This window comes from Mus pahari, chromosome 8 (genome assembly GCF_900095145.1).
Source record: "Mus pahari chromosome 8, PAHARI_EIJ_v1.1, whole genome shotgun sequence".
Classification (NCBI taxonomy): domain Eukaryota; kingdom Metazoa; phylum Chordata; class Mammalia; order Rodentia; family Muridae; genus Mus; species Mus pahari.
In genome coordinates, this window is record NC_034597.1 from 71,419,842 (window position 1) to 71,440,274 (window position 20,433).

The following is a 20,433-nucleotide window of genomic DNA, read 5'->3' on the forward strand; positions in this document are numbered from 1 at the left end:
TCAATAAAAATTCAAAATAATACAAATGGGTTTTTTGTTTGTTTTGCTTTTGTTTTTTGGTTTGTTTTTGTGAGGCAGGGTCTCATTGTAAAGCCTCAGCTGGCTGGCCTTGCATTTAAAGAGATCCACATGCCTCTGCCTCCTGAGTGTTGGGAATAAAGGAGTACACAACTGCCACCTGGCAATGGTATAAAATATTTTAAAAGTACGTTGTTTACGTCTCAATAGCACACAGGCATATTTCCACACATAAATCCGACATTTAAATCATTCATCTCATGACACTAAAAACGCTTGACATGTTTTCTCTAGTTCTATGCTGAAATTCATAAGTAAGTAGTGAATACACTTGACTATGAAGTCTAATATGTTAGAGTTGCATCCTGAAGGAGTGCGTGTAGAAAGAGACAAAAAGAAAGGAAATTTAGTTGTCATTTTCAATGATCACATGGCTGTGTGGTATCCAACCACAGTCAGTCATATTACATGGTTACATCTGAAGCAAAAATACTAAACACTTATTAGGAATATTTGCCATTGTGTTGTCCGTGCCTGAGCTATTCAATCTACTTGATGAGAGTGGCCTATTGCAGTGAGTAGGACCACTTTGCCCTGATGTTGAACAAAATCCTTCATCCAACACGTGGTGAAGAGAGAATTAACCTGTATAATCAACAGATTACATCTAAGAAATGAGAATGTAAAACCACACATTTGTATGAGTATAAGCAGACTTAAGCTTTATCCAGAAATGTCTTTACCTTTGTGATAGCATGCACTAATGAAAATATACTATTGTGCTGCTGGGTAAAATACCTTACACCTGTGTTTCGAACTGTTCATCTTTCTGTCATTGAATTTTTCAGCTTGAACACATACATATATGTACAAACATATGCATACACATGTGCATTGACACTACATGCGTGCGCGTGCGCGCGCACACACACACACACACACACACACACACACTTTTTTATATATTAACATCCCACTCTGCTAATTTATTTATATAAGAAAGTACAAATGTTAGAAACTGAACTATTTCCACTTTTCTCATGAGAAGGGCAACCCTAGTTGTCACTCTGACACACGTGAGAAGTGGCATCATTGGTTGATAACTTGCCTCCATTAAATTTACCCATGGGCATGCCTATGTGACATTGTCATGATTTCTAATTGATGTAATAAAGTCCAGCTCACTATGGGTGGTCCCATCCTTTGGCAAGTGGGCTTAGACAGTCTAAGAAAAGTAGCTGAATGTGATGGAGGATGCAAACCAGAAACGTCTGTGTATTATGCCTCAAAGTTCTGCCTTCCCTTCTCTCAATGGTAGACTGTATGCTATAAAATGGAATATACAGTTTTCTTCCTAATTTGCTTTTGGTCATGCTGAATATCACAACAGAAATCAAACAAAGTAATATAAAGTTCATAAAAGAAGTTGTGTGTTTTATGAAGTTCTTATTTTCAAAACAGGAAATCCGCAGAACTCCATCATAGTGAAAACAAAATACATATCAGTACAAATTTGATGGACTTACAGGTTTGTGATTTTCCACAAAGCAGTCATCATGAATTCATATACACTAAGATGTTAACCTTGGAATAAAAGATCAACTGAGCATAAAACCTTCCTCAATACTAATCATGCATGTGTTTTTAATTATTGGTTGACAAATACAGCGATGTGAGCAAGAATTATTACTACAAAACACCAGAGTGATTATTGTCCTGAAATTCTCACTGAATAAATAATTGAATGTTTAGCGATTTAGGGTATATTAGCAGATTTCCTTTATTTTAAATTAATAATCAGTATGATGATAATTAGAGAAGAAATTTTAAAATGTTAATCAAGCTCACTTAATAAGTCATACTCATTGAAGTTCATGTGCTGGAAACTATTTCACATTCATTATTTATTTTCTAAATAATAACATTAAATAGGCCAGAAGGTGGAACATTCATGATTAGATTAATAAATTGACAGCTCAGTGGAAATAATCAGTGTGTACAAGTTTACAAAAAATTAAATATGAAATTTGGGGCTTGAATAAAATTCAGATTCTATGTTGTGATTTTACATTTTTCCTATGGATTATCTGAGAAGAAAATCTTTTTTTTTCTCACAAACTGAATGATTTAATTGCTTATCTCAGAAATGACAAGGTTTTGGAAGTGGAGTTAAGGTTTACTGAGATGGAAACAGCAGCTGCCATGAGCAACCAGTCGTAACACAGAAGACTATGGTGAACTGAGCACTACCTCTAAGCTCAATGGGACTCAGTGTCTGTTAGGTGATGGAGCAGCATGGCATGTGGTAGCACAAGACTACAGCCCAACACTGGGGACACCGGCCGACAGGAGGAGGTCTGCAAGCCCCAGGCCAGTCTGAGAGACCCCGTGTCGACACACTGAAGAGTGACTGACCAGAGGAATGCACGTCCAGCCTTTTCACAGTGTAGTACAACGTGGTGTCTAGAGAGTTCACCCGGAAGAACTATGCAAGTAAGTTACAACCCCGCTGGGGTTGGGAGGAAATGTATATACACACAAATCTCTTACTACTTTTAAATATGTTTATAATTTTATATAAGCTACATTCTAGGTACCCCTGACTACGTTTGACACACCGGCCATGGGTTGGACACCTTAGACAGAACTCTACCCCAGTAGCTGACTTTCCTTAGGGAATCTCAGGGGAGTCAGGAGAGGCAGAGTGGTAGCCATTTGCAAGGTTGGCGAATAAAACATTCATATCTGTCTTCCTTAGTTCTTCTGAGGGTCATCTCAAGGGACATAAATGCAATCTTAATAGCGCATGATTGTCCTTCCTATCTAGACACACACGCTAATAAAGATCTCAGCATCTAAGTCGGAAGAGTTAGGGAGCTGTCAGATTGTTTAGGATTGCAGCAATTTAAATCAACTTCCATTCTAAAATTGGGAACAAAGTATCTCAAGGACAAAGGTTCTGTGACCTTTTCATCATGATCATTATTAGTATTGTATAAAGAACCCAACTGGTGCTGGCCAAGACTTCTCTGAAATACAATGAGTCATGAATAAGTTACATAAAAAGCGTTTTAAGGATAAAAGCTGGAGATGTAGTTCAACAGTGCAGTGCTTACTTGGCAAGCCTTGGATTTAATCTCTAGCAACACACACACACACACACACACACACACACACACACACACCACACACCCTCTGAAGATAAAAATCATAGCACACAAAGGAACATGTGGCTTCAAGCCCTAAGGTGTCTGCCAGATCCTTTTCTCCATCATTGTTCTTCTTGATTGTTGAGGACTGCAGCCTCATTGTAGATGTCTCATTGCAGTAGCTGGTAAGTTGTTAAAGTCACAGACTTTGTTTTGGGTAATGGAATCTAAGACCCATTTCTCTGACAGGTACTGGATCCTTGCTTCCTTCTTGCCCTTGTAGGAACCAATGATGAGGCTGGCCAGCAGAGGGGCTGGGCTGACTTGGCCACCACACAGGAGTACCAGTTCACACACTTTGGCTCTGGGAGGGCTGCTGGCAGGCGCGATGAACATCTTCGTCTGATTGGCAATTGTCTTGGTATTGCTGGGTAGATAAATGGCATTCAAGTCAGCAGATCGGAGCTGCAGGGAAGGTTTCGGAGAGTTCAAAGGGCTCCTCAGAAATCCAATGACCCAACTCTAAAGACAACAGTACCCATTCATAAGAAAGAATCCAGCAGCTGCGCTCAATCCCCATCAGCACGTTCAGGGTATGGTCAGATTTCCCCACAAGCACGTGGGTGGTGGTCTTGCAGACCTCGGGTACGAATGAAAAGCCTTTCAGTGTGCTCACCACCTGGATGATGAGGTTCTGCTTCTCAGATGGCATGCTTGTCATGACTAATGTTCTAGTTGGCTTTTCTTCTTTCTCACACTTCTTTGGTTTCTGCCGATGTCTGACAAGGCCTGTGCAAGAGATGTCTGAAGGATTTGGCCTCCCTGGTCCATTTTTAACACTTTCACTATATCCTGCAGCTATGTTCTCCTTTTCTTGTACAGATTTTTCTACATTACAATCCTCTCCCAAACTGAGATTACAGCTGTGTGCTTTGTCTTCAGGAGAGGCTGATGCAGGAGGAGTGGTACCTTCTTTGGGGGAGCCTTTTCCATCGCCTGGGTCTCTGGTTTCTGTACTATTTCCTTTCAAGGTGTGATGTGCTGAGCAGGACTAGACAGGGTGTCAGGGTGGGCTGCTTCCTTCTGGGCCTGTGTCATCCCTCAGCTGAGGGCCAGGCTGCCTGCAATGCTTTGGGCTGTCATTAGCAGAGGTCTCCACCAAAAGCAAGCAAGTAGAAGCTGTATTCACTTCCTCCTTGTTGGGTTTCTCAAGACTAGAGGCACTTTTTGAAACTGAGTCACTAATGCTGATGGATCTGTGCTTTTCAACATCAGGAGTTCCCGGAATGAGTCCAACTGTGGACAACAGGCTATGGTTGGACATGAATAACTCTATTGCCAGAGCAGACTTTCTCTTGTTCCTCTTCTTCAGTTTTCCTTTTGGAGGTGAACCCAAGTTCGCTGCCCTTTTTCTCTCTGCTGAATAACTCTTGAGTTCCAAATGTACTTGTTGTTCTTCTATGATGGGCATTGTAGGAGACAGAGCTTCTCATCAGGCATCCCCTGAGATCCTCCTGCAGCTTGCTTTCTCTTGGAATCAGCTACAGCACCTGTAGCATCCTTCTGACAGTTGATGCTCTCCTTTGAAGGACTGTCTGGAGCTTCCTGAGGACGTGGCTACCTGAGATGGTTGGGTAATGCTGAACCATTAAAACGGCTTGCCCTCACCACCGGTGAGGAAGGGCATGTCATCATGGTCATCTCATTAGCACATCTTCCCAGTTTCCTTTCTCCATCTCCACAGGAACCACTGAAAGATGATTAGGAACCACTGGCAAAGGATTCATCTGAACTCAAAGGTTGATGAGAAATGTTCAAGGATGTTTCAAACAGACTGACACATGGATTCTGCTGAGACTGCTCCAACATCTGGGAGGAGGTAGGGGAAAGGTTTTTCCTCGTCTCTTTCATCTCCTGCAGTCTCCTCTTCATCATATTCACCGGGGAGCTATACTCCAGTGAGCGAGGGGCCTCAAACAGGAAGACAGGAATGTTGTCATCTAGAGCTGTCTTTTGCTCCTCAGCCATTTTCTCAAATTTATTTTGAAGTCTTTTGTCATTTTCTGGTGCTTTAGGAATAAAATCTCTGGGTTGCATACATTTGTGTTTTTTTCTAATTAGGTTTGGTAAATGTTCATCAGTATTCACTGCAGGGAACAAAAACTCATCAACACGTGCTCCAGCCATCCTGCATTTTTCAACCCAGGGGACAGAAACCAGCTTTGCCCCAGTCTTCTGGGCTTTGTCCCAGGTGCTCTGATATCCATCTTTGAAGATCACATGGGTCACTTGCTTGTTCAAGGTTTTTGAAACCGTTGCTCCCATATCCTCAAGTTGCTTTGCAAATGTCATTGAGTAATTCTCTGACCTTTTGGAAGACCATACTTCAACATAGGCCACAATATCTTTCAGGAAGGTGCCCCCCAACACCTCCCAAGGCCTCCATGACCCAACCAGCTTGATCGAGAAGAAAATCTTATGTTGCAGTAATTTTGAACATTAATTGTGGTTTTCTAACCAAATTTTGATCATTCAGTTCACAATAAATTTCTCATTCAGTCCCCATTAAAGACATAAAACCTTTTTATTTACAATAAGACTAATGGCACTAGAGCTGGGAAGCTATCAACCCTCTAAATTATTTTTTTCTACTATCCTGTCAACATCCTGAGACATGACTTACCATGGCCTGGCATAGCCAGATATTACTTACCACCTGGCCTCTTCTTATTCTGATTGGGCAGCCCTCATGGCCAGTGGTCAAGATCCCCTATCCCATGGCTTCCTACCATCTCACTTCCTCTCCCTTCTCTCCTCCTTGTCTCTGCCTCAGACCACAAGCCCAGGGATTTGACGCCCCACCTATATCCCTTCTGCCCAGCTATAAATTCTGGGCATCTTTATTCAATCAACAATTTTAAGGTAAGGAACAAGGTTAAATAGCATCACTTGGTTTACTTAAGAAGTTCCTTGTCTCTGAGACAACCAGATCTTGGGGACCAGTATTTAGGATTAAAATATACAGTAACAGACCAAACCTCAACAATCTTATGTTATCATCACTATGATACTATTACAGTTAGTTATTCATTTTCTTGATGCAGAACCTCATTTAAGGACACATGAAATCATAGAATTTAATCATGACTCAAACTTTGATTTGTTTGTATCTGTTCACTAGCTTTTCAATAGAGCTAAATGTAAAGGGTCAATAGTATATTGATAATTAAAGTGAAAAATAAGATGGGCACATATCATCGGCCAACATTCCCCTTATTTATTCTCTAGTTGTCTTTGACTTACCATTCCAACTGCCAGGAACACAGGTACTCAGAAACTTTATTTTTATTCTGGATGAAAGACAACATATACTAGGAAAATCAAATTATTCCTCCTAAAAATCTCATCTCCAAACCTGAGATTTCAGTTCTGTTTTGTTCTTATGAACAAGTCAAAGCCCATTTTTAGCTTTTGAATCATCTACAAACCTGTTTCTATTTATCTCATCAAAAGAGGAAAACTGAAACAGGTACCCAGAATCAGTCATTTATTTAGAAAAATGTTTGCTATGATCTAATTTATGCTGTGTTTAAGCAAGGCAGGATATGTTATCATGAACTATTAATTTTGAATTCAGTAGGGGAGGAAGAGTATAAAAAATTTTAAGCTATTATTTTAACTTACTTTATCCCTTCAGTTAGACTGGGTGATATTTTATTAGATAAGACATTAGGAAAACACTTTATTAAATATTTACCTGTTAAAAGAGAATCATAGTTTACTTATCAGGTAAATTTTAAATAAAATTTAATTTATTCACTTGTGATTTTGTAAAGGCAGAAGCCTATAATAGAATTTCAAGAATATCATTTAAAATTTAAGAAAATATTCTGATAGAAAATTTCAATAGTCATTTAGTGCCCGAGATTACAAGAATCAATAAAGATAACTTCAATAGGCACAAAACACAACTCATCCTTCAGGTACTCATTGTATGTAAATGTATTTCTCATGGTCTATATACACTATACTTAGATAATCCTCAAATAGTTTCATGTGGTTTCTAAGCATGTCATATAATTTTTCCAGAAATTTGCTGTGTATATTGGCAGGTCTGATCAACAGGCATAAATTATTAGAAAAGAGGGCTCTTTCTGAAATGATAGGGTAGTAAGTTGCATGTTGTCCAGGGTATCCTTCTTTAATTGTTTCGATTTATTTTAAATTCTAACTACAGTTCTCCATAAATGATACCTAATGGTCCTGCACTCTTTCCTAAATGACAACAGTTCTTTTGGGTTATCTTATTTACTCTCCATTACAGCTTTCATTGGTGTGCATAGTTTTTATGAAAACCACTTTGTTTTATTTAGAAGAAATGTGGTTAGCACTATATTATCTGCAGAGGACACTTGCCAGGATGGTTTTCTTAGAAATGTTGTTTTATGCTTGGCTTTTCTGTAGGGAACTGATGGAAGAGTGAAGAATGAATTTGGGGAAAGGGGAGGTGAGCATGAGGGAATGGGAAGAAAGGAGGAAGGAGAAACTCATGTCAGGATGCATGCATAGAAGGGTAAATAGATTGGTCTTAAAAAAAAATCACCCAAGTTGTAACCGTAAATAATGTACTTTAATATCATTTACAACTGTATATTTATTGAACCTACATACTGTATATTCAAACTGTTCAGCATTATTTGACTTCTAAGAAAACCGTAATACTCTATATAATACTTTCATAATACTTTACAACAAAGTTGTAACGATTGCAAGGTACAGTATTTCCAGTTTTCCCCTGTGTAATGTTTGCATACCATTTATTCAGAAAAATGTGTATGTGAAATGTCATGACCAGGGATAAAATATATGCTGAAAGCGCTGAGGCATTGGAATATATATATATATATATATATATATATATATATATATATATATATCAAAGTGATAATATCTAATTATGATTTAATGTGCTGTTTAGAGTTAGTCAGTCCAGAAAAATAATTTTCTTCTTTATGAGACTTGTATAAAAAGTGATTAAGACAAAAATGTTCCTTATTCCATTTTGTTAGCATGTTTGTTGTTCCGTTCAACATATAAAGAGGATAGCCTTTATTTAGGATTTCTACACTTCATATTAGACTGTCTTACATTAAACTAATCTTAGATTAGGTGATTCTCTTTTAGTTTAGACAGCTATTCGATTAGAATACGAAATACTAAAATTCTTGATTAAATCATGTCTGTTCTTGACACCAAAGGTAAATAACATTAAGAGGATGTCTTTCTTTTATGTGGCATCTCCACAGAGATGGACTAGAAATAGGACACAGGTGTTCATGTACTGGATGCTTCATCATGAGCTCCTTAGTGAGGTACATATCAATCACCTACAAGTCCAGGTATATTATCACAGATGTGTAACTCCAGTGCTGGACAATGTGGCAGGTTATGGTTATGGCTGTCCAGCCTAGTGATATTGATGAGCATCCAGATTTAGTGAGGAGCTGTGTCCCCATATAAAAAATGGTGGCAAGTGAGAGAGAAAAGGGGTCCTGTGTTGACTTATAGTCATCACCTGCACATGCCCATGTGTCTGCACGTCCACATGCATACATTTTCATGAACATTCACACATAAACACACACACACACACACACACACACACACACATATACACATACACTACCACGCATACACAACATAAAAAGATAATCCAAAGAAGAGAAAATGTCAATGCTTTCTGCATTTGAAAGTCATATCAGGTTGAGTAGAAAGAACCAATGAAAATGGAAACAGAATACCAGGGACCAAAGAAAATTCTCCAAACCAAGTGAAGATGTCAGTGCAGAAAGATCATTGACAAATTTTCTGTCAAAGTGAAGTTTTGTTGCTGCATCATCTTCATTTCCTTTTCAGTATATATATATATATATATATATATATATATATATATATATATATAAAGAGCAATGTTAGCTAGATCAATAATATATAGATAGACAGACAGATGATAGACAGATAGAGCAATAAATAAATATAAATATATAAAAATGAAAGAATATAAGTTACTATAAAAATTACAAGTTATTTTCATCTTTAAAAATACTGAGAATACATATAAATATTCATAATTATATGATAGATAAAACTAGTAAAACCAGAATTGCAATGAACCTTCACATGTGAAAGCACATCAATTTAATAAGCCTGTGCCAAAGAGATTACACCTTAAAATATTCACATACACTTTTAACCTTTCACTGAGTATGAACTCTGAAGTTGAATACTTGTGGGATTTTTGTTCATGCTATGTTGTGATTAAACTGTTTTCTTAAATCTAAGTGATTCCATTCAAGTGAAAAGATAATAGAATGGGAGAGCTAAAGGACCTCTGTGACTGTTGTCAAAGCTCTTTACCTCTTCAGGTCTCTTCACTTAGAAAATGAGAATAATAATATCTATATCAAATTACTATTACTCTAAAATGTAATGCTGACTATCAAAGCTGCTATAACTACAGCATTTGCTTGTAAATTGCTTTTTAGAATTTCTCTGCAGAGACATTTACTTGGAATCAGCAAGGAAAAAAATATATATATATATTACATAAAATGTTATTACCTTCTAATCTCTTATATCTCAGATCTGTCAGGTACTTTAGTAGAGTCTAAACCTATGAATATAAAAGTATATAAAAGTTCCATAATCCTTTGGCTTTGATGATATCAAATAAAAAAGTGAAAATGTCCCTATATAATTAAAAATAATGTGTTAACTGTGCTTTTAACATTGACATGAGGTGCTAAGAGAATAGATACATAGAAAACGAAGACCAAATAAACTATTGGTTATACTTTCACTGTGAGTCTTTTTTTTTAAATCTCAGCTTGATAAGATAGACTGAGTTCCTAGAATTAGGTTGAAAATCAGCAGTAGCAGATGAAGAATCGCTCAGAGAAAAGAGATGAATGTACTCGTCGAGATGGGTGAGCAGGGTGAATTAAACCAGTCCATATTCGCTGTACAAAGTTGAGATGTATGTACTTCAGTGTTCATATACTAAGCATCAGTAAAAATGTGGCTATAACTTTTACTAAGAAATTTGCTACTTTTAAAAATATATCTAAATAGATGCTTAAAAGAAACTATGGTTAAAATCCAGATTAGCATATTTAAAATCAGAGATAATTGTTGTGCAATGAATCATGTTTCATCTCCCCTGGGGTCTTTGCAATTTAGTATATGGTGTATAAAGGAACATACTTTTAGATTTTGATTAAAAAAAAAAGCTAAACAATTTTATATATATGGAATGAACGTAGCAGACAAATAATTAAAGACCAGTCAAAGTAGTCCATAAAAGGTGATTAACATCATGCTTTGAACAGACACAGATATACCTCAAAAGAGAAAAGAGTATACTAAGCAAATATATAATTATACAGGGCATATGCTACCATATAATCAACAAAATCAAGTAAGAATTTCAAAATTATTGAAAGTACTACAAAGATTATTACACATGTCCTAAGACAATGGCACACTTATGAGTGAATATGGATGTAATAATTAACGAATAAGGATTATAGGAGCAGCAAATATCTATCAGAAAAATGTGCCATTTTGCTCATGCTAATAGCAGAAAATGGTGAGCAAAAGTTAATAGAATTTAAGGAAAACAAGTATATTTCTGTTATTTTTTTTAGATGTCACCTGTTTAATAGTACAGTGCCTTGGTTTTATATACTTATCTGGTGATTCTCTGGGTCTTATATTACATCTTTATTGTGTAACCCACAGGTGATAGTGTCCTCTTAGTTCAAAGTGAGGACTGATACTCAACAGAATTGAAGGAAAGCATCCTTCTCTTCAGTTAAGTCGGTTAATATGGAAATCTGCATCTTATTTTTTAAAAGAAGAAAGAAGGCATATAGTAGAGAGGTAATTGCTATCTGTAGAAGGAACATGCCGCCAAGATGAGTAAGATTCCACAGGGTGACATTTCCTTGACAAAGAAGGAAGACAAGGATGAAGTGTAGTTTTTCAGAGAGCATTGTATTCTAGATGCCAATACTCTGAGAGCACAATAATTGTTTACTTAAAATTAATCAGAAACTTTCAGATTGGATCCCAGCAAACACCTAGAATGAGAATACACCTTACCTATACTAGATGACCATGGAATCACAGACATTCAAAAGTTGAGGTGGCCATCTCCAGCTTTCCGCTTACAGAACACTGAAAGCGGTCATCTGTGTGTTTTTATTCTCTTCTTTTCTTTTAAAGTTGTCAGTATAAGGTGGTCGTATGGCTTCTGTCTATCATCCCACTGCTACACATACTGAAATAGGAAGCCAACCATAAGTGTCAGGCTAGACTGAGTAATACATTGAATTCTAAGCTATCCTGAGCTACACAGAATTGGACCCTCTTTCAAAATTAATTTCACATTAAATTTGAAGCTAGACAAGTTTTAAAATACTTACGTCCCTTCAGTTTGATGAAACTTGCACTTAGAGTACTAGCATGCTTAGTCACAAACCAAACTTCCAATGAAAAGACCCTGTATTACTTTATTAATGTGTATCTTCTTTGTATGCTACATATTATCTACATGGTTGCCATTTCAAAAATATATTGTATAATTGTCAATTGTCCATGTTCATGGAAAATCTATTAGAAAATGTTTCATGTTGTTTCAATGTTAGGTCTCTACTATAAAGAGATTTTGACCTATGAGTACAGAAAGGACACCAAATAAATATATAAATAAATAAACACACACAGAAAGAGACAAACAAGCAAACAGTAGCTTGAATGGAAGAGGCATCTAAAGTGCTCTATCACAATTCTTTCCTTGCTCCTTGTATATGGCAGTTACACCAGGCAATTGGCTTAACAAATACCTGAAGGAAATCTTAAATACTTTGAGTGTAAGAAGTTGACTTATTTAGCTTTTAAATTATTTTCCATTATTAAGGATTGAATATATTTTCCTCTCGTAGTTCATGAACCATTGTAGGCTGAGAAATTGGATTCACTTTGTTTTCAAATTAAAAACCATCAAGACTAGAAGCCAGGAAGACGAAGTTCAAGGATAATACTAACCATTAATATCTTTTTCCTGCCTTTACCAGAGAAGCTCAATTATATACCTATGATTTTCCAAGGGATACAAGTCCTTTATTTATTGGAAAATATTACTTGATTAAGCACTTAGATGGAATGGGAAAGTTGAATTAGGCTCAAATATAAAAGCAAATAAATTTAGATAATAGGCCTTGGAAGGTAGCAATGAGAGCTGTATGTGCTAAGCAGGGCTAAATAGTGTGCATGAGTATGAGTAGTCATTGTCATGAATTTCAGGGAGACTCAGAAGTCAGTAGACAATTACTCATAATTAATCAATAATTCACTCAGAGCCGGGTAGTGGTGGCACACGCCTTTAATCCCAGCACTTGGGAAGCAGAGGCAGGTGGATTTCTGAGTTCAAGGCCAGCCTGGTCTATGGAGTGAGTTCCAGGACAGCCAGGGCTACACAGAGAAACCCTGTCTGGAAAAAAAAAAAAAAAACAACAAACAACAACAACAAAAAACTTCACTGAGAGATTACTTCTTAGCATAGTTTCTGTTGTATTTCAAACAGTTTGACCAAATTTGGTTTCACATTAACTTTTGTATGATATGAACTAGGTATGATAAGATCCAATTAATTTGAAAATCAAGTAGATATTTTCAGTACACCAACACACACACACACACACACACACACACACACACACACACACACTTTCTCTAACCCTATGTTTAGACTCTTTGAGCCATTCTGTAATTTTGATCTTTCTTCTATTTCCATTACATTTAATAAGATGATTTTTGATTCTTGACTTCTTAAATTGCCTATTGCGCATTTTAAATTAATCTATTTATTTGCATTCCATAGTTTGTCTAAATTCCCTGTCCCCCCACCCAGAATTCTTCACCCCATTTTCCCCTCCCTTTGGCTCTGAGAAGGTGCTCCACCCCTAAATCCACCCCTAACTATCCATCCACCCACCCATTCCCACCTCACCACCCCAAGAGCATCTCCCTTCCCTGGGACATCAAGTCTCTCCAAGATTAGGCACATCCCCTCCCAGTGAGGACAGACAAGGCAGTCCTCTGCTATATATGTGCTAGGGACCAAGGATCAATCCATGTATTCTCTATGTTGGTGGCTTAGTCTCTGGGACCTCTGAGGGGTCTAGGTTAGTTGATACTTTTGTTCTTTCTATGGGGTTGCCATCCACTTCAGCTCTTTCAATACTTCCCCTCACTCTTCCATAGGGATCCTTGACCTAAGTCTAATGGTTGGCTGTAAGTGTCTGCTTCAGTCTTAGTTAACTGCTGGTAGAGTCTCTTATAGAACTGCCATACTTGGCTCCTGTCTACAAACACTACATGGCATCAATAATAGGGTCAGTGTTTGATACCTGCCCATGGGATGAATTCCAAGTTGGGCAGGCCACAGGATAGTCTTTCTTTCAGTCTCTGCCCTGTTTTTGTCCCTGCATTTCTTTATGACAGAAACAATTCTGGGTCCAAAATTTTGCAGGTGAGTAGGTGGTCCCATCCCTATTCTCGGGGTACTGTGTATCTACTGGAGGTTGTTTCTTCAGGCTCCATCTTCCCACTGTTGGGCATTTTAGTAAGGCCATTCCCATTGAGTCCTGTGAGCCTGTCACATGCCATGTTTCTGGAACTTTCTAGAGGTTTCCACCACCCCCTAACCCTCAGAGCTACATATTTCTATTCATTCTGCTTCTTAGTCTGGCTCTCATTCTCACCACTCAAAGGAAAGTGCTTTTAAATATCATGAATAAATCTGAAACACAATGTCTCTTAGTCCAAAGTTGATAATTCATTTTTCACTGGATTTCTGTCGAGTTTTCATTATGATCAACCGGTATCTTCAATTTCCAAATTAGTACTCTCAATATGTGGAGTTTCATACCTCTTTAACTGAACAACATATATTGAAGTTAAGCAAAATTTTGGAATTGGGCATGTGAATTTTTCTGGAAATCTCCTAGGCAGGTTATGCATTTTAAGTTGTTTTTTAAATAACACCACAAATGTACATTCCAGTCCTAACATGCATATCTACTCCTGTGTCGAATATCATTGTCTCTCAAAATAATTTCTCAGTCATTATATCAATGTCTATTTAAATACACACATACACACACAATATGGATGTATTCTTGGTTGATTTTCAATCTGTTTACCACTTGTAAGGATTGAATACCTTATATTTGCATCATCTCATCATAAGGAATCATTATATACATCTCACACAGTATAAAAACCTGAATATTGAACATGTTATAAATTTTATGAATTTTATCCTCCCTATATATAGTGTGTTTTTAATGAGATAAAAAGCTTTAAAAGATTCAAGAACACACCATTGTAACCTGAAGTGATGTGGTAGTGTTCATAGGAAGGAAATATTTAAATTCAGCCTTGAAATAATTTACAAAAATTTATTGTAAAGAGTAAGAAAAAGTGTTACACCAGTAGGCTGAGCATCTTTCAAAAGAGTAAAGTGGAAACAGGGAAGGCTTCTTCACAGGCTAATCAAGGTGAAACTATTTGGAAAGAAGCATTTGTTTTCAAGATTATTGTGTATCCTTTAAAATGTATTTCCTTTTTGAGATTTTGAGATTATAATATAACTGCTTTACTTTGCTTCTTTCATCCTTCCCTCCAGGTCCTCCCATACATCCCTCCCTGATCTCTTCCAAAGCTAGGATCTTTTTGTCCATTAAATGTTGTTATATTCCCTTGGATATCTGTATATACATATATATTTCAAAGTATAACCTGCTCAGACTATGTAATGCTAGTTCTATCAATGATTCCATGAAAGACTATTTGATAAAAAAAAAAAAAAAAAAAAAAAAAAAAAAACCAAACTTGTGTGTTCATCCATATAAAAGACTATTTCTCCCACTGTCAATGATTTTTAGAGGTCTGCAGTTCTTTGTTTAGGTTCAATAAAAGCCAAGAAAGCATGTGAATGAAAAGATCCTTCATTGAAAATGATAGCTTGGGACAAACAATTAAATTTAATAATAAGTAGTTATGGTATTAGCCTTTATGATTGGAATGTATTAAAACCTTTAAAAGAATGTGTAATGTATTCTGAATATATTCTTCACAATAAGTTTATTCTGTACAGAAGAGCAATATCATCCTTGATTTCCAGATAAATGATTGAATCCCAGAAAATATGAGTAATTTTAAAATAGAAATACAAATCTTAAATGAAGGCAATTCAAGCTAGATTTATATCAAAATTCAGTCTCTTCCATTAAGTTAAGTGAACTTCTGTTATATAAACATAAGTTGTCAATAAATTCATTGATCACAATGCATTACTTTTATTCAGTGAAGTATGCAGTTTCTTTACTTTACTTACACAGATATATTTCTAAGTGGCTAACAAACTTCTAATGGATATTATCAAAAGAAAAGCAAACTAGAAAAGATGCAAAGGTTTCTGTTACATTTAAATTAGCATTTGTCAAATTTTCTTTGATATTCTATTAGATTTCTTGTTTATCAGAACTAGGAAGTATAGAGGAAGATAGACAGCTCATTGAACTTATGGTGCCACCTCCTAATGAAATCAACATCAGGGAAATGCAAATCAAAACAACGCTGAGATTCCATCTCACTCCAGTCAGAATGGCTAAGATCAAAAATGCAGGTGACAGCAGATGCTGGCAAGGATGTGGATAAAGAGGAACACTCCTCCATTGCTGGTGGGATTGCAATCTGGTACAACCACTCTGGAAATCTGTCTGTTAGTTCCTCAGAAAATTAGACATAGTACTACCGAAAGATCCAACAATACATCTCCTGGACATATACTGAGAAGATGTTCCAACTTGTAATAAGGACACATGCTCCACTATGTTCATAGTTTCCTATTTATTATATCCAGAAGCTGAAAAGAACCCAGATGTTCCTCAACAGAAAAATGGATACAGAAAATGTAGTACATTTATACAATGGAGTACTACTCATCTATTAAAAACAATGAATTTATGAAATTCTTGGGCAAATAGATGTATCTGGAGAATATCATCCTGAGTGAGGTAACCCAATCACAAAGAACAGACATGATATGCACTCACTGATAAGTGGATATTAGCCCAGAAACTTAGAATACCCAAGATACAATTTGCAAAACAAATGAAATTCAAGAAGAAGGAAGTCCAAAGTGTGAATACTTTGCTCATTCTTAGAATGGGGAACAAAATACCCATGGGAGGAGTTACAGAGACCAAGTTCAGAGCTGAGATGAAAGGACCATCGAGAGACTGCCCCACCCGGGGATACATCCCATAAACAACCACCAAACCCAGACACTATTGCATATGCCAGCAAGATTTTGCTGACAGGATCCTGATATAGCTGTCTCTTTTGAGGCTATGNCANTGTCTGGCAAATACAGAAGTGGATGCTCACAGTCATCTATTGGATGGAACACGATGGAGGAGCTAGAGAAAGTACCCAAGGAGCTGAAGAGATCTGCAACCCTATAGGAGGAACAACAATATGAACTAACCAGTACCCCCAGAGCTCATGTCTCTAGCTGCATATGTAGCAGAAGATAGCCTAATTGGCCGTCAATGGGAGGAGAGGCCCTTGGTCTTGCGAAAATTATATGCCCCAGTACAGGAGAATGCAAGAGCCAGGAAGTGGGAGTAGGTGGGTTGGGGAACAGGGTTGGGGGAGGGTATAGGGGACTTTTGGGATAGCATTTGAAGTGTAAATGAAGAAAAAAAAAGAAAGAAAGAAAAAGAAAGGCAACCACCCCCCAATAGCTTTCCCAGGTACTTAGGAGCAAATGCCAGAAATTTGTGTAAATTCACAAAGTTATCAACTATTCAACAATACTGTTAAAGTGAAGGTTGTAAACATTTTAAAGAATCAATAGTAGCTTATGGATTGCACTGACCTTATGCGAGGCAGATGTTAAATACTGGGTGATGGAGTCCAAGGATTGCCTCACAAACCACATTAACACCAATTTAAGTCAGATAGGGATAGTTTATTAAGCATATGCCCTAGGACTGGTAGACTAGGACCATTGTCCAGACTCAGGAACTGAGCCATGAAATTGAGTTAAGAGTCTACAGGATTTGTAAGCCTAACATTCACAAATATCTGTGCCAAGTTATTTTGCCAATCTAAGCTTTACCACAAAACTCAGCCCAGCTCCCAGTAAGTACTATTCACATCCAGAGACAATATGTCTCAATCGCCCCTTGTCTTATTAATCTTGTCTCTACATTCCTTCCGCGACAAGTACAGAAATTTCTAACCAAGCTGTTATTCAGCTCCTGTTACAGGATTACCAGCCTCTGCCCACAAAAGAATCACTGTCCATAGGAGAACCTGATTCAGATGATTGCCATACAAACTCCGATGGTGAAGATCAGATATACCCTGAAAAGTGACGACGCCCTGAAACAGCAGGAAGTAGCTTAAGAGACACAACACCCCTATTCCCTCTTCACCCTTGGTTTCCCCTCTCTTTTTCTCATCTTTTTATAATAACAAGAAGGGAGGAATGTTAGCACCAGGACACTGCAAGGCCTGGCCCAAGCATGTGACACTAGACCTTCGTTGCCAGGACAATGACCCTCAATCCCACAACTCACCTGGCTCAGTCCCCACCCTCATTGGTGTGATGTCATTCTCTGTATAAATTAGGGGATCACCCCCTCCTCTCTTCTCTTCTCTTCTCTTCTTCTCTTTCCCCTTCCCCCCTCTCCTTCTCTTCTCTTCTCTTTCTCCTCTTTTTCTCTCCTCTTCTCTGCTCTTCTACTCGTTTTGCCACCCCACCCCATCCCTGCTTAATAAACCTCTCTCACATGGAAAGAAAAAAAAAAAGAATCTGGGGATGGGGGATTTCCTTCGGAACATGTCCCTGTTGTATATTTATCCTGTCCCCATTGGTTGGGGCACTCACCTATGTTAGAGGATTTGCCTTGTGTAATATTTATGTCTTAATGTGTTTTCCAGGATGTGAGTTGTCTGACATACATGTCTTAATTTGTCACCTGGATGTCAGTCACCCACTTATATGTCTCTTTCTGCAAAAAGGATGCCAGTTCCAAAGGAGGTCTTGGGAACTTAAACTTTACTCAACTACTACACAAAATGAAACTTTATATGACCCAGCACAGGGGAAGGCCAGGGCCAAGAAGTGGGAGTGGGTGGGTAGGGGACCAGGGGTGGGGGTGGGGTATAGGGAACTTTCGGGATAACATTTGAAATGTGAATAAAGAAAATAATAATTTAAAAAAAAAGAAAATCTTATTCAATATAGTTTCTTATATTGGTGCAGATGTCCCTCTTACATTGGGGTTTATCCCAGGGACAGCTTATACATGGACCTTAGAGAAAGGGAGGACGTTTTCAGAGTAAATTAAAATCATTGTCTAGAGTTTAAAGTTCTGTGAATGCCTCATTTTTATGGAAAGGCATGCCAGGAGTCCCAACTACCTGCTGGGTGTGTTCTTATTGGGGAAAGACAAAGTTGAACTAGCAGGTCTGCCAAGGACTACTCTACCTTCCCCAGTAGAGGATGTGGGAAGTCAGGTTCCCCAGACAAGGAAAGAGAAGCGGAAGCCCTACTGGTAAAAGTAAATATTTCCATTTTGCTCCAAGATCGGATGAGCTATCTGGTCAGGGTAGACCTCAACTTTTACTAGCAGCATTTCCCCCACAAAGGCATTTCTAGAGACTTCTCTAGAGCACTTCAATCTTCCGGGATTTGTAGGTCTTTGTGATACCTCTGGAACGCAGATGCACCCTTAGCACACACCTTTAATCCCTCTGGCCATAAGCTTTTACTACATATCTTTAATCCCAAACCTTGATGTCTAATTGAGGGGCAGACAAAATATCAAATCAGAGAAAGATTTGACAGAATGAGTCAGATACATCCAGCTCTTAGGAGCAAAATTATTTCAGAGTAGTGCAGGAAGAGGAATTTCATCTATTGGGAGTTGAGTCGGTTGAAAGTCAGTGCAGTGAGTACAGTGCAGTGGGGTTGAGTTCTTTTGTGTGTTCATGCAGTTCAGTGCAGGTCAGCAGAAGCAGTTGAAGCCTGAGAATAAGGAGTCAGAAGATAAGAACAAATTGGTAGAGTAAGTTTGAGGCCAAGAGAGCAAATTAGGGAGAACTCAAAGAAGCCAGTTTGAATCAGTCACATTGGAGAGGAGCCTGATCCAGGATATCTGAGCTAAACCAGACAGACAGAGTTCAGAAAGAACTAGAGAGGGTGAGCTTACTTTAAAGTAAGCCTCCAAGACATCAGGCAAATAAAAGTTACATTTATAAGGAAGTCATATCAGATTAGTGAAAGAAAACATATTATTTTCATAACATGTTTATTATCCTATACTATTTACATTTCCCCATGGAGAAAGCTTCAAAAATCTTTAGTTTCATTAAGAAAAAGGGCCATTATCTTAAATACATGTTTCAAAGTCAAGGATTTAGAAGAATTAAGAGCAGTGGACAGTTTTTCCTGTCCCCCCACCCCCACGCCCCCTGGATTTTCTAGGATAGTGAGGATAGTTCTCCACAAAGGCAATAGGGTATCCTCCAGGACTTCAAGAAAGAATTTCCAGTGTTAGCAGTGAATAACAAAAGTCACCCACAAGGAGACTTTAGTAGTAAACTGGGAAATGTTACTCAGATGTGATAAGGAAGTTACATCCCTCCCTACTAGATATTGTAGAACTTTGAAATATGGTGATAGAGCCACTAAAAGAAAATCCCTATTACTGTAGAACTGGTTGGTATGTACTGTGTGAGAGAAGAATCTATTTTCAGTACAAAATTAAAAAAATAACAAAGCAATTGACAATTTGCTCTAGGATGTAACCTTTAGATAAATCCACTTATGAATCAATAGCAGCCACAGAAAGCTGTGGAATTAGAGGTGTGACAAAGAGGAAGTGGGATGCAGAGGGAGAACAAAACTCAGTCTTCTGTAAATTTAAAGTAAGAAATGAGGATTCTGTTTTGCACAATGGTGGAAACCCAAGAGCTAGAGTAAATTTGGTTAGATTAGACTTGGTCATAGTATTTGTCTTCTATGTACAAGGGCATGTGTCAAGTCCTCAGCATCAAAAAATAAAACAAAATTAAATGTTTAAATAATATCTTGAAATAGAATAATTGTAAACATGCAAGA

The 20,433-nt window shown here is 37.5% G+C and overlaps 1 pseudogene; it reads right to left on the bottom strand.

Annotated features, from left to right (window-relative positions):
- Window positions 1–3,323: 3,323 nt before the first annotated feature.
- On the bottom strand, window positions 3,324–5,613 carry LOC110325127 (annotated as a pseudogene).
- Window positions 5,614–20,433: the final 14,820 nt, after the last annotated feature.